The following is a 13838-nucleotide window of genomic DNA, read 5'->3' on the forward strand; positions in this document are numbered from 1 at the left end:
CACACAGTAGGTGATCATGATCTGTACACAGTAGGTGATAATGAGATGTATAGCTCATGAACTACGACTTTATGCCCACACTGCTCACAGTGCCGAGACACAACACTGTCAATTGTGCAAAGACCCTCTCCTTGTAGAATGAAAGACCCACAGTAATGATGGCCTTCACTCTCCCCTGTGCCCATGTCAGACACTAAGAACCTGGGTCTGTCTTCCTCAGCCAGGGAGCCTTGTGAGGACAAACTCACCCCTCGTGATCTATAGTTGGATCCTGATCAGGTGGGTCACTCTATCCACAATGGGACCCTTCTACCATCAAATCCATTCCAACACTCAGCAGCCCTGTAGAACTGAATAGAATGCTTCATGGAGCATCTAAGAACTTACAGAAACAGACTGCCACCTCTTTCTCCCCAGACCAGCTGGTAGGTTCAATCCCTTGGCCTTTAGCTTAGCAGCTGAGCACTTACCCACCTCACCCCCAGGAATTGTCAGTCATTTCGTAGTTTCTGATGGTGACCCAAAATGTCCTGAGGGTGAGAGGTGATGAGGTAGGTGGAAACCCATTTCTTTACGTAGCACTCTGCCAGTGATTTTGGGGGATGCTGAGCAACAAAACTCAATAAGCTACATCAACTCCTTAATAGATTAGATGTTGTCAGTGATGGTAATTTAATTGATATTTCAGGATTTGTCTTATAAGCAAAATTAAATTCGCTTTGCAATGTTCATGATGCATTTATAGAAATCGGTCATGCATTAGATGATACAGAAATCTCAATAAAATTCTAAATTCAGAAAAAATATTTTCTAACTGAAATATAATAAATCTTGATATCAAAATTTAAATGAATAATTTTTTAATTACTTAAAATTTTGAAGAATTATACCCCTAAGTAAATTCTTAGACATCTGAGAAATTCAAAATTGCAATCATGGACATTTTTTAAATTATCAAAAATTACATATCAACACTATGAAATGCACCCAAATTTGACTCAAAGCAAATTCATTTACTGACATGTTTGCTTCTATACCAGAAAACTAAATATTATATATTTTAAAAGTACTGGATTCTATCCTAAGCACTTCATATGCTGACAGATGCGTCAATAGTGATTGCACCCATATTTCAAATGAGGGCATGGAGGTGCAGGGGCTGTACCTAAGATCCCAGAATAATAAGCAGGATGTGAACTCAGCCACCTGGTACTGTTGTCCATATCCTCAACAGCTCTATGACTCGCCACAGTCAAACTGCACAAGGCCAGGAGAAGTAACCTGAATATGAAGATTCATAAATATGCATGGAATGCAGTGATGCTTAAATGCATGTTAATATCACTTCCGCATGAATTTTTTCTTCCTGTTTAAAAAATAAATAATCATCACAGGAATACTTTGTTCAGAAGTATTCAGATAATAGCTTCTCAAGTCTACACCCTTCTCCACTGTTGTGGGCAGACAGTGTTTATTACTGAAGGACAAGTTTATGCAAGGATGTGCTATACATCTCATGAACCACATGGTGACCGCTGGCTTCACCCTCCAAGGACGCTCTTCAAGAACACCAGTCCATCTGTCCTGCTACACATGTAGGCCATTCCTCCTTCTTGGGGCCTCTCCTGCCTCAGGTCTGGTTGACTGACTACTTGAGAAGAATCACCTTTGTCCTACAGGATGAAAACTCAAAGACCGTTCTTGATCAGTCACTGCAAGCACCATTCACTTCCTTTATGGAGAAAGTACCTCTGTCCCAAGCAGATTAATGCCCCTCTGGGTCCCTGGTGTGTGCTAGCTTCCTGTTGTTTCCATCCTCAGCAACCAGCAGCCCCAATGCCAAGCTCCAGTCCACAGTCAGCAGCAAAGGGGTTAGAATGTCATTTCATCTCAAGATGCATTCTTTTTATCACATTATTGAGAAAATGCCCCAGTGCAGAATCCAATGGGTTTATTTGTAAAAATAAATGTAACTTTAGATGTCAATATACAAAAGGTAATTTACAAACACGCTGGCTTTGTATACAGATAATATGATTCTCGGTGAAACCCCATTACCCAAAAAGAGTGATTTTCAAATGGCTGAATTCCAGATTTCATGTTGCTTTTCAGGGAAGTGAGTGTTGGTTCAGGCTGGGATTCATCACCCACAGTGCTGAATTCAAAGGGAACCTTTGGAACCCCCCAATTCAAGGATCAGGCTGAGGAGCAATTCCAAAACAAATTTTCTCAAATTTTGTTCAAAATAGATTATGCCCCGACCCCGTCTCCCCCTCCAGAGGCCCTAGGTGGGTTGTGCTCCCCACTCCCCCGGCTCTCCCTCTACAGGGTCTACATGGGATCTGCCCCTCCATCCCCCTAACCAGTCTCACTCTTCACAGGGTCTAAGTGGGTTTTAGTTCTGTAGATGCAGGACAGAAACGGCAGCATTTGTGTTTACATTTTTAATCAAACTGCATTCAAATGTAATTTTCTCATTTTAACTATTTCATCTGAGGCTGTTGTAAGCAGCCAGCACTGGACTCAGAAGATGTTCATTTCTCAGGGGTGTGTGGGGCCAAGGGTACCCCTGAGGAGACCAAAGGGTGAAGACATTTAGCTGCTCCCTGAAGACTTGGAGGTCTGAGTCCACCCAGACGCGTCTCAGAAGAAAGACGTGGGATCTACTTCTGGGAAAATCAGTCACTGAGAATCCACAGAGTTCTACTACACTGGACTGCAATGTGAGTTCAAATCCCACGGTCGGCGGTTCAAGCTCATCGGCTCTCCTAGGAAACCCTATACAGGGTCGCTATGGGTCGGAACTGACTTGACAGCACTTAACAACAACAACAATGCTTTTTAATGAATTTATTAGAACTATACCTGGAGCCATTTTTGTTTTAATTTTCATAACCTCAGATTCAGTGGTGTTCCCAAGTAAAAGTCCTAACTAAGAGATGTAGTAACATACCTTCTACATACTCACCTTTCGGCCTGTTTCTCCATCACTGAGTTTATCTGTTTCCTCAAGTGACTTCCCCTTTTCTCTTCAGTTCACATTCCCTCCGAAGGAAGTCAGCTTGAGCTAGTTTTACCTTTTGTCAGTGGAATGAGCAAAACATTTCCAGCTGGTTCATATTTCTTGCAGTAACTATTTTGTAGGATGATATTTGGTCTAAAAGAATTATGAAAGAAAAACATTGCAAGTGTTCTCCTGAATTTTCTAGCAATCTTTTGTAGCATGAAACCAAATCCAAATATTGGTGGTCAGTGTGGCTATGTTTAAGGAGTAGGTCCCAACTCATAGTGAGGCTGTATTAGGCTTTCCAAGCTATAATCTCTGTAGGACCAGAAAGCCTCTAAGTGACCTTTGTCTCATTAGCATACAAATGGCACATCAAGACCCAGCAAGGATCAAAACAGGACAGAAAAAAAGTGGCATCCCATTTCTAGGAAATGTCCACCCCTTCCCCAAAAAACTGAATGAATGCTTCTCTCTTTATTGTCGGTAAGTGACATAGAGTCCATCCCAACTCACAGTGACCCTGTAAAGAGTTTCCACAGAGTGACTGGTGAGTATGAATGGCCAGCCTTTTGGTCAAATGCTTATCGTAGAGTGCCACACCAGGACGCTCTTTATTACCATATATTAAATCTGGTACAGTAAAAAGTCCAGCCAGGATCCTATCAGGGTCTTCTCCACGTCTCAGAGACAGACCTGTTTTCTCCTTGGAGAACACACTCTGCTTTGCTAATAAACTGCTTGTAGCTGAAAGCCCATTTGTGTGTTTTATGTCGACTGTGTTCAAGTGCAATTCAGCCCTGGTTCTTCAGGTGTGGTGAGTGAGACAAAACTGTGATCAGAGGACAACATCCTCTTCCTCTTCTGGAGCAACTGGTACATTCTAACTAGTGACCTTGGGGTTAGCAGCCCATCTTGTAATCCACTACACTCCCAGGGCTCCTTAAACCCAAATACAGTAACTACAAAATCATTACTGTAAGAAACAGGAGCATGTATTAAAATTCTTAACCATTTCCTCAAGAAACAGAAGTTTCCAACATCTGGAAACAGAGGCAGAAAGTCAAGAAGGAGAACAGTTTGAGATCTGGAAAGTTTGTACAGAAACGCAAACAGACACACTGTGTTTAAAACAACAGCAGCTACAGCCACACTGATAGGCCACTTCAGGGGACTGCATTGAGAAGGTGTAAGATAAGAACAAATATTCTCCCAGAAATGAGAGCAAAAGATGCAAGGAGATTAAATGGAGAGGGTAGCTAGACTTGGGAGATATAAGGAACACACAAGAGACTCAACCGAGAAAATAGTCAATAAAATAATAAAAACAAAGCCTTCCTCACATGAAAAACGGTCTTCTCCATACAAATCAAAAGAGCTCACTGAGTTAAAAACCTTCAGGCAGGGAAAATGATCACCTACAGATGGATTCTCCACCTTTGTCCTGTACTAGTAGACACTAGAATCATGGAGGAAACTGTCTGTGGTGTTACAGAAAATTATTGCAAAATATCACAGAAAATTATTGTGTTCCAACAATACCCATCCAAGTGGACTGTCCTTTTATGTGTGGTATTAAAAAACATCAATACAAAGCATGAAAGATAGAAAAAAGGAATGAAAAAGGGAGAAGGGCCACAGAAGAACAAATACTCAGGCAATGTCCTTATAATTCAAAAGTAAATAAAACAAAATAACAAAAACATCAAAAACAATGAAGTCAGAGTGCAGTAGAATTAGTTATAAGCTGAGATCACTAAAATGTAGATTAATCCAAAAAAAATCAGTCTAACATAAAATATAATTACAAGAAAGACAATTTAATAGAAAAGGTACAATAATAAAAAATGAATAAGTGAATAATAGTCTGATTCTAAAAGCCCTTGGTATTTTCAATAGCCTCATATGCATGTTAAGGTTGGACAATGAATAGAGAGGACCGTAGAGATATTTCTATATTTGAGTTATGACGTTGGAGGAGAGTACTGAAAGTACCGTGGACTAGTAAAAACCAACAAATCTGTGTGGGAAACATACAGCCAGAATGCCCCTTAGAAGTCAGGATGAATAGACTTTGTCTCTCATATTCCAGATATATTATCATAAGGAGCTCTGGTAACATAGTGGTTACAAGTTGGGCTGCTAACCTCAAAGTCAACAGTTCAAAACTACCCACCGTTCCACAGGAAAAAGATGAGGCTTTCTGCTCTCTTAAAGATTTACAGCCTCAGAGACCCTACACAGGTTTGCTATGAGTCTGAACCGACTCCACAGCAGACCACCATCACCCACCACCACCATCATGAGAGACCAGTTACCTTGAGAAGGACATCATGCTTGGTAAAGTGGAAGGTCAGCGAAGAAGAGGAAGACCCCCAATGAGATGGATTGGCAGAGTGGCAACAGCAATGGGTTCAAGGGTAGCAATGATTGTGAGGTTGGTGCAGGACTGGGCAGTGCTTCATTGTGTTGTGGGTATCAACTCAATGACAACTAACAACAACAACAACAAAACACAACCTGAGGAGTCAGAGGACAAGAACGATGGATGTTCTAGTTATAAATATAAGAAGTCAATATAGGAACTCATTTTTTAGGTTGATATGAGGAAGTTAAATTCCAGTATTTCATAGCATAAAGCTTAACACTTTAGGAATGAAGACAGAATGTGAACCATTCATTTGCTTTAGGTTGTCGCTGATGGGTGCCATCAAGTCAGTTCAGACTTATAGAAATCCTTGTTGTTGTTGTTGTTGTTTTTAAGCGCTGCGAGTCAATCCCAACTTACAGCAACCACTTATAGGTTTCTGAGGCTTTAAACATTCGAGGGAGCAGAAAGCCTCATCCTTCTCCCACCACAGCAATCCTATGCACAGCAAACTGAATTAATCCCCAGTCCTGTGTCATCCTCACAATTGTTACCTTTGAGCCCATGGCTGCTGCCACCATGCCCTCCATCTCATTGAGGTTCGTCCTCTTTTTCTCTCTGGACCTACACTCTACCACGTAGCATGTCCATCTCCAGGGACGGGTCCCTCCTAATAATATGTCCGAAGCATGAGAATGGAAGTCTAACCATTCTGGCATCCAAGAAGCATTCCTGCTGTACTTTTTTCAACAAGATTTGTTTGTCATTCTGACTGTCCATGATACATTTGACAATCTCCAACATCAATTCAAACGCACTGATTATTCTACAATCTTCCTTTTTCATTGAACAACTTTCTCATCCATATGAGGTGATTGAATATATCATGGGTCAATATAGATCAATATATATCAGGCACACCTGAGTCCTTGAAGAGGTCTTTTGCAGCAGATTTATCTAATGCAATACATTGATTTCCTGACTGCTGCTTCCTCTATGAGTGTTGATAGTGGGTCCAAGTAAAATGAAGTCTTTGACAACTTCAATCTTTCTCTTTTTATCCTATTTCTTGGTCCAATTATGGGATTTCTGTTTTCTATATGTTGAAGTCCAGTACATACTAAAGGTGATATATTTTTTATCTTCATCAATATTTCAAGTCCTTCTTCACTTTCAGCAAGCAACATTGTATCACCTACATATCACAGGTTGTTAATGAGTGTTCCTCCAATCCTGATGCCACATTATTGTTCATATAATCCAGCTTCTTGGACTATTTGATCAGCATATAGTGCCACCTTTCCTGATTTTAAACCATTTAGTATTGCCTTGTTCTGTTCTAACTTCCTCTTACACTATGTACAGGTTTTCTATTAGCACAGTGAAGTATTCTGGAATGCCCATTCTTTTCAAGGTTAGCCACAGCTTGTCATGATCCACACAGTCAATCTCTTTGCATAGTCAGTAAAGCATAAGTAAACACCTCTCCGGTGTTCTCTACTTTTAGTCAAGATCCATCTGATGTCAGCAATGATATCACTAACTCCACATTCTCTTCTGAATCTGGACTGAATTTCTGGCAGTTCCCTATAGATGTACTGTTAACAACCATTTTTTAATTTTCTTCAGCAAAAATTTTATTTGCATGTGATATTAATGATATTGTCCAATGATTTCAGCATTCCATTGAGTTACCTCTTTTTGGAATCGGCACAAATATGGACCTTATCCAATCAATTGATTAGGTAGTTGTTTTCCAAATATCTTGGCATGGAGGGCTGAGCACCTCAAGAGCTGCATCAGTTGTTGAAACATTTCAATTTGTATCCTGTCAATTTCCGGAGCCTTGTTTTTTGCCAATACCTTCAGTATAGCTTAGAGCTCTTCCTTTAGTACCACCAATCCTGGTTCCTATGCTACCTCTTAAAATGATGGAACATCAACCATTTCCTTCAGGTACAGTGAGTGCATATATCCCATCCATCTTCTGTTGATGCTTTCTGCATCATTCAGTAATTTGCTTATTGAATATTTCAGTGTTACAAGATGAGGCTTTAATATTTTCTTCATTTCTTTCAGCTTGAGAGATGTTGAGTGCGTTCTTCCTTTATGGTGTCTTTGCCATTTTATAATTATTCAACGATCCACCATAAGTGTGTTGCATTAACATATATTTGCTCTTTACATAAAAAGGACATCAAAGCAAAGAGGCAGGTCAGTAGCAGTTAGTGTCACTAGTTCTCTGGCCTTGTCTCTGAAACCATTCTCACTAAATGGAACCAGGTCTCCTCAGAGAAATGGCTGAGTCAAGGCCTGGGACACCTAACTCAGCAGGTGAGGAAGTGCTCAGAGGGGGAATGGGGATGTCACCGGCTCAGGGGAATCAGCTTGCAGGGGGTACTCCTGCCCAAACTTAGGGTACCTTGAACACCATCATGACTGATGAGCAATCAAAAGCCACTGGAAAAATGTAAGAATTCACATTGTGGAACCATTCTAAAGAAAGCCTACTCAACAAGAAACCTTGATGAATGCTAAACTTACAGGTCAATATTGTTGAAGACAGTGTATGAGGGCAAGTCAAAAAATCATTTCTATTAAGCTTCCAGTTTATATTTTGTTGTTGCTGTTAAGTGCCACTAAGTTGGTTCCAACTCACAACTGCCTTGTATAGGATTTCCAAGGAGCAGCTAGTGATCTTAAACTGTCTCCTTGCAGCTCAAACCTACTTTGCATTCCAGTGCATTAGCCCATAGCACCATACCAGAGCTCCTCCAGTTTATATAGGCAGGGGTTTGTTCCAAATAAAATGCATTTAAATATGTCTCTGTGGTCAGTGGATAGCTGCAGAAAAGTCCTCTCAGGAATACATCAGTCCTAGAGTCTAATATCCTTAATGTGCCTTCAAAACAGGGTATTTCTTGAGCCATGGAAAAGATGATTTTGAAGTCAGGGCTAGCATCAAAATTTTAACAAAACAAAACTCAAATGAATATCTTCCTGAATCACTGAAGCTTTACAACTAGTTTACTAGAATGTTGCCCCATATAAATTGGTCATTTTTAGATAGATAGAGATTTTAAGGAAAGTTTGGAAGGCAACAAAGCTGACTTCAAGGCAAAGAAGTCAGCTCAAAAAGGTTGCAACAACTGTTTCATGTTCATTCCAAGGGGGTAAATTGATAGCTGGTACTCTTCTGTCAGTTAACTTGTCATACTGTGGTGGATTGTGTGTTGTAGAGATGCTGGAAGCTTTGCCACGCGTATTTTAAATATCAGCAGGTTCACTCACCATGGACAAGTTTCAGGATAGCTTCCAGAAGACTAGGAAGAAGGAGAGGTGAACTACTTGTAAATGTTTAGCCTAGAAAAATCTTATGAATAGCAGCAAAATAGTGTCATATATAGTGCCGGAAGGTGAGTCCTTCAGGTACAACAAAACTGCCTCCTCAAAGTGGAGTTGACCATGATGACACAAATGAAGTAAAACTTTTGAGACCTTTATTTTCTAAAAAATCACAACCCAAAATGAGGGAAAAGAGCTGCAAACATCCCTTAATAATCACAACATGGAATGTACAAAGTATGAATCTAGGAAAATTGGAATTTCTCAAAAATGAAGTGGAACACATAAAGATCCTAGGCATTAGTGAACCGACATGGATTGGCATTGACTATTTTGAGTCAGAAAATCATATGATTTACTATGTCAGAAATGACAAATACAAGAGGAAGATGTCACTTTCATCATCAAAAGGAACATTTCAAGGTCTATCTTGAAGTATAATGTTCTCTGTGATAGGATAATATCAATACACTTACAAGAAAGACCAGTTACTAATACTATTATTCAAATTCATGCAACAACCATTAAAGCCAGTGATGATGAAATTAAAGAATTCTATCAACCTCTTTAGTCTGAAATTGATCAAACATGTAATCAAGATGTGTTGATGATTACTGGTGACTGGAATGCAAACATTGAAAACAAAGATGAAGAATCAGTAGTTAGAAAATATGGACTGGGTGATAGTGTTGGAGACCATATGGTACAATTTTGTGACACAAATGACTTATTCATTGAAAATACCTTTTTTCAAAAACATTAAAAATTGACTATACAAATGGACCTCACCAGTTGGAGTAAACAAGAATCACACTGCCTACATCTGTGAGGAGAGTCCTTGGAAACTCACAATATCATCAGCCAAAACAAGGCCAGAGGTTGACTATAAAACAGACCATCAATCTTTCATCTATGCCAAAATTTTGGAAGACAGCTAGCTATCTCGGCAACCGATTAGAAGAGATCAATATTTTTATCCATTCCAAAGAAAGGAGACTCATCAGAATGCGGGTATCATTGAACAATATCATTAATACCATATACAGGTAAAATTTTGCTAAAGATAATTTTTTAAATGGCTGCTACAGCACATTGACAGAGAACTGCCAGAAATTCAAGCCAGTTTAAGAAGAGGATGTGGAATAAAAGACATCATGCTGATGTTAGAAGAATCCAGAGAATACAAGAATGATGTTTACTTATACTTTATTGACTATGCAAAACCTTTCCACTGTGCAGATCATGACAAACTATGGATTACATTGCACAGAATGGGTATTTCAGAAAGCTTAATTATGAGAAAATTGTACATAGCCCAAGAGACACTCATTCAAACAGAACAAGGAAACACTGAATGGTTTAAAATCAGGAAAGGGGAGCTCCAGGAAGGGTTGTATTGTTTCACTATTCTTATTCAATCTGTATGCTGAGCAAATCAACCAAGAAACTGAATTATATGAAGAAGAACGTGGCATCAGGATTGGCAGAAGATTCACTAACAACATGTGGTATGCAGATGATGCAAGCTTGCTTGCCGGAAGGAAAGAGGACTTAAAATATTTACTGACAAATCTCAAAGACCATACCCTTCAGTATGGATTGTACATCAATATAAAGGAAACAGAAATCCTCACCACTGGACCAATAAATAACATCATGATTAATTGAGAAAAGATTGAAGCGATCAAAGACTTCATTGTGCTTGGATCCACTATCAACACTCAAGGAAACAACAGTCAAGAAATCAAACAACATATTGTTGTTTGTCATGCCTTCAGTGCACCTTGAACTTCTTTCAGTAGCATAGGTTTTTGATTATATGCCACCTCTTAAAATGATGGAATACCAACCATTTGTTTTTTGGTACACTGATTCTGTGTATTCCTTCCATCTTTTTTTGATATTTTCTGCAATATTGAGTCTATTGTAAGTCAGGGCTTGCATTTTTTCTTCAGTTCCCTCAGCTTAAGAAATGCAAGGAGTGTTCTTCCCTTTTGGTTTTCTAACTCCGGGTCTTTGCACATATCATTATCATACTTGATTTTGTCTTCTCAAGCTGTCCTTTGGGATTTTCTGTTCAGTTATTTTACTTCCTCATTAGTTCCATTTGTTTTAGCATCTTTATGCTGGAGAGCACGTTCCAGAGTCTATTCTGACATCCATTTTTGTCTTTTCTTTCTTTCCTCTCTTTTTAATGACTTTTTTTCTTCTTCTTATGATGTTCATGATGTCATCCCACAATTCTTCTGGTTTTCAGTCATTAGTGTCTAACGCCTCAATCTGTTCTTGAAATGGTCTCTAAATTCAGGTGGGATATGTTGAAGGTAATAATTGGCTCTCATGGACTTGTTTCAATCTGGTTAAAATCCTAAAAACCAAATTCAATGTCATCAAGTACATTCCAACCACAGTGACCCTACTGGATAGAGTAGACTTGTTCCTAAGAGTTTCTGGGAGCAGAGAGCCTCATCTCTCTTCCATAGAGTGGCTGGTTGGTTTGAACTGCCAACTTTTCTGTTAGCAGCCCAGTGCTTTTCCCACTACACCATCAGTGCTCCTTCAGGGAGTGGTTAGACAGATGGAAGCATTGCATTCAGAAGTATACATACACAGATGGAGGATATGTCAAGGGAGAATAGTTTCACACTTTGATATTTTGTTCAATAAACATTTCTCTGATTTTGTAGTGATGCTTTTGACTTGCCCTCATATTTTCAAAGTTTTAAATTTTGTCCCTAGAGCAAGCTTATTTGTTGCAAGAGGGATAAAAATGTAATTATACAGTAGAGACACCAGACAATACAAGGTCATTGAAATTAGCATCCTCGATGAGAGGCAGATGGAAATCCTGTCTTCCAGATGGGATGCCCAGAGACGTATATCACATCATTTATATCATAATCTGGCCTGGCATACACAGCTTAAATATAACAAGGAAATATCAGACAGATCGAAATAAGAATATCGTATTAAAAATGTAAGGTCATAAAGAAAAGAAATACTGTGGAAATAACACCAACTGAAAGAGAAAAGAAATCTGACAACAATTGCAACACCAATCCTTAGATTGTGTTCTGCCCTAGATAGTGAAAAAAATTTACATTGACACAATTGGAATAAGGTTGTAAATTAGATGGAAGTATTGCACCCTTATTCTTAGGAAATTTTGACTGGAGTATTTCAGGATAAATGTTGATGTATATATCTGAGGAGCTCTGGTAGCGTAGTGGTTACGAATCGGGCTGCGAACCTTAAGGTCAGTGGTTCGAAACTACCAGCCGCTCCGCGGGAGAAAGATGAGGCTTTCTACTCCCGTAAAGATTTACACCCTCGGAAACCCTGTACAGGGTCGCTATGGGTCGGAACCGACTCGACAGCACTTAACAATAACAACAACAATATATCTGTTATGTATATATTGTATATATAAATGTGTGTATGCATATATATATGTATATATACTAGACAAGCTGGACAGCGAATAAGGAAGACCATAGAAGAATTGATGCTTTTGAGTGATGGTGTTGGAGGAGAATGTTGAAAGTGCCATGGGCTGCCAAAAGAACCAATAGATCCGTTTTGGAAGAAGTGCAGCCAGTGTGCTCCTTGAAGGCCAAGATGACCAAACTTTGTCTCTCATACTTCGGACTTGTTGTCAGGAGGGACCAGTCACTGGAGAAGAATATCATGTTTGGTAAGGTGGAGGGTCAGAGAAAAAGACAAATACCCCCAACAAGATGGATTAGCCAAGTGGCAGCATCTATGGACTCAAGCATGGCAACAGTAGTGAGGTTGGCCCAGGATTGGGCAATGTTTTGTTCTACTGTGCATAAAGTCGTTATGGGTTGGTACCAACTCCATGGCACCTAATAACAACAACAACAAATTATATATATATAAATCAAAGACTTTGTTGTGCTTAGATCCACTATTAACACTCAAGGAAACAACAGTCAAGAGAGAAATGGTGTGGCACTGTGGTCGACTGCAAAGTCAGTTTGAACCACAAGGTCGGTGGTTCAAACTTTCCAGTCACTCCTCAGAAACCTTATACAGGGTCGCTATGAGTAAGAGCCAAATCAACACTACACCAGGACTCCATATATATCCGGATTAGTCCAAATTAGGGTTATATATACATAGAGACAGCAATTAAACAGAATCATGATATGATTTTGTAAATTTTGAAAACACACACTGGTATTTTTAGATCAAAAACTGGATGACGCACGTTTATATACTAAAATGTCAGTAGTATTCTGTGAATAACAATGAATATGAGGATCACCTCAACGTAGATGAGCTTGTGGACATAACACTGAGTGAAATCAGTCAATTACAGAAGGACAATTACTATATGAAATCTCTACTGTAAAAAGTCAAGAAAAGTTTTTCTTACTAATAGAAATGTTCTATGCTGGCTACCAGGAGTGGGAAAAGTAGGGAAGAGCGTCTGTCACTGGCTACAAGATAGAAACATGTTAACTTGGGAAGAAGGGGAAGGAAATAAACAATAAGAGGGAAGTTGGGGGAAATGGTCAGACGAAGACACAGGAGGAGTTAAAGGCACAGAGGTAAATACTGTTATGTACACAGACCTGCAATCATGGTGAGCTATGAGTAGCTACCTGGATAGAGATGGAGGCTGGAGGGGTGTGGGAAGAAGAGTGTGAGTTTACCTACAAATATAGGTCGGTTTTATATCTACCAATGTGGTGAAAACTTTTTAGATGTAAGAAAACACCTTGAAAGAATGAATCACTAGGCCCGGGACTCAAGACCATAGGTGAAGGACACACCAAGATCAAGTTGCATAACAGTCCACAGAGGCAATGTTCTATTTCCTACTTAGTGCATATCTAACAGGGTCTTCGTCTCTTATAAACGGCTGTCTAAGGGATAACTGGTGGTCTCTCCCTGTCTGAAGGAAAGAAGAGTGATGACAATTGAAGAAGTGTAGAAACAATTCAGTGAGTTAATGGATAATCTGACCGCTGATTGCCGTGACTCAGAGACCAGAAGAACTAGATGGTGTCTGCCTACCACTCCCTGTTGCTCTGAAAGGAAGCACATTTGAAGATCCTGCAAAGAGTGGGAGAAAATTGTAAAACAAAACTCAAA

The sequence above is a fragment of the Chrysochloris asiatica genome, unplaced genomic scaffold, assembly GCF_000296735.1.
Source record: "Chrysochloris asiatica unplaced genomic scaffold, ChrAsi1.0 scaffold00345, whole genome shotgun sequence".
NCBI lineage: Eukaryota > Metazoa > Chordata > Mammalia > Afrosoricida > Chrysochloridae > Chrysochloris > Chrysochloris asiatica.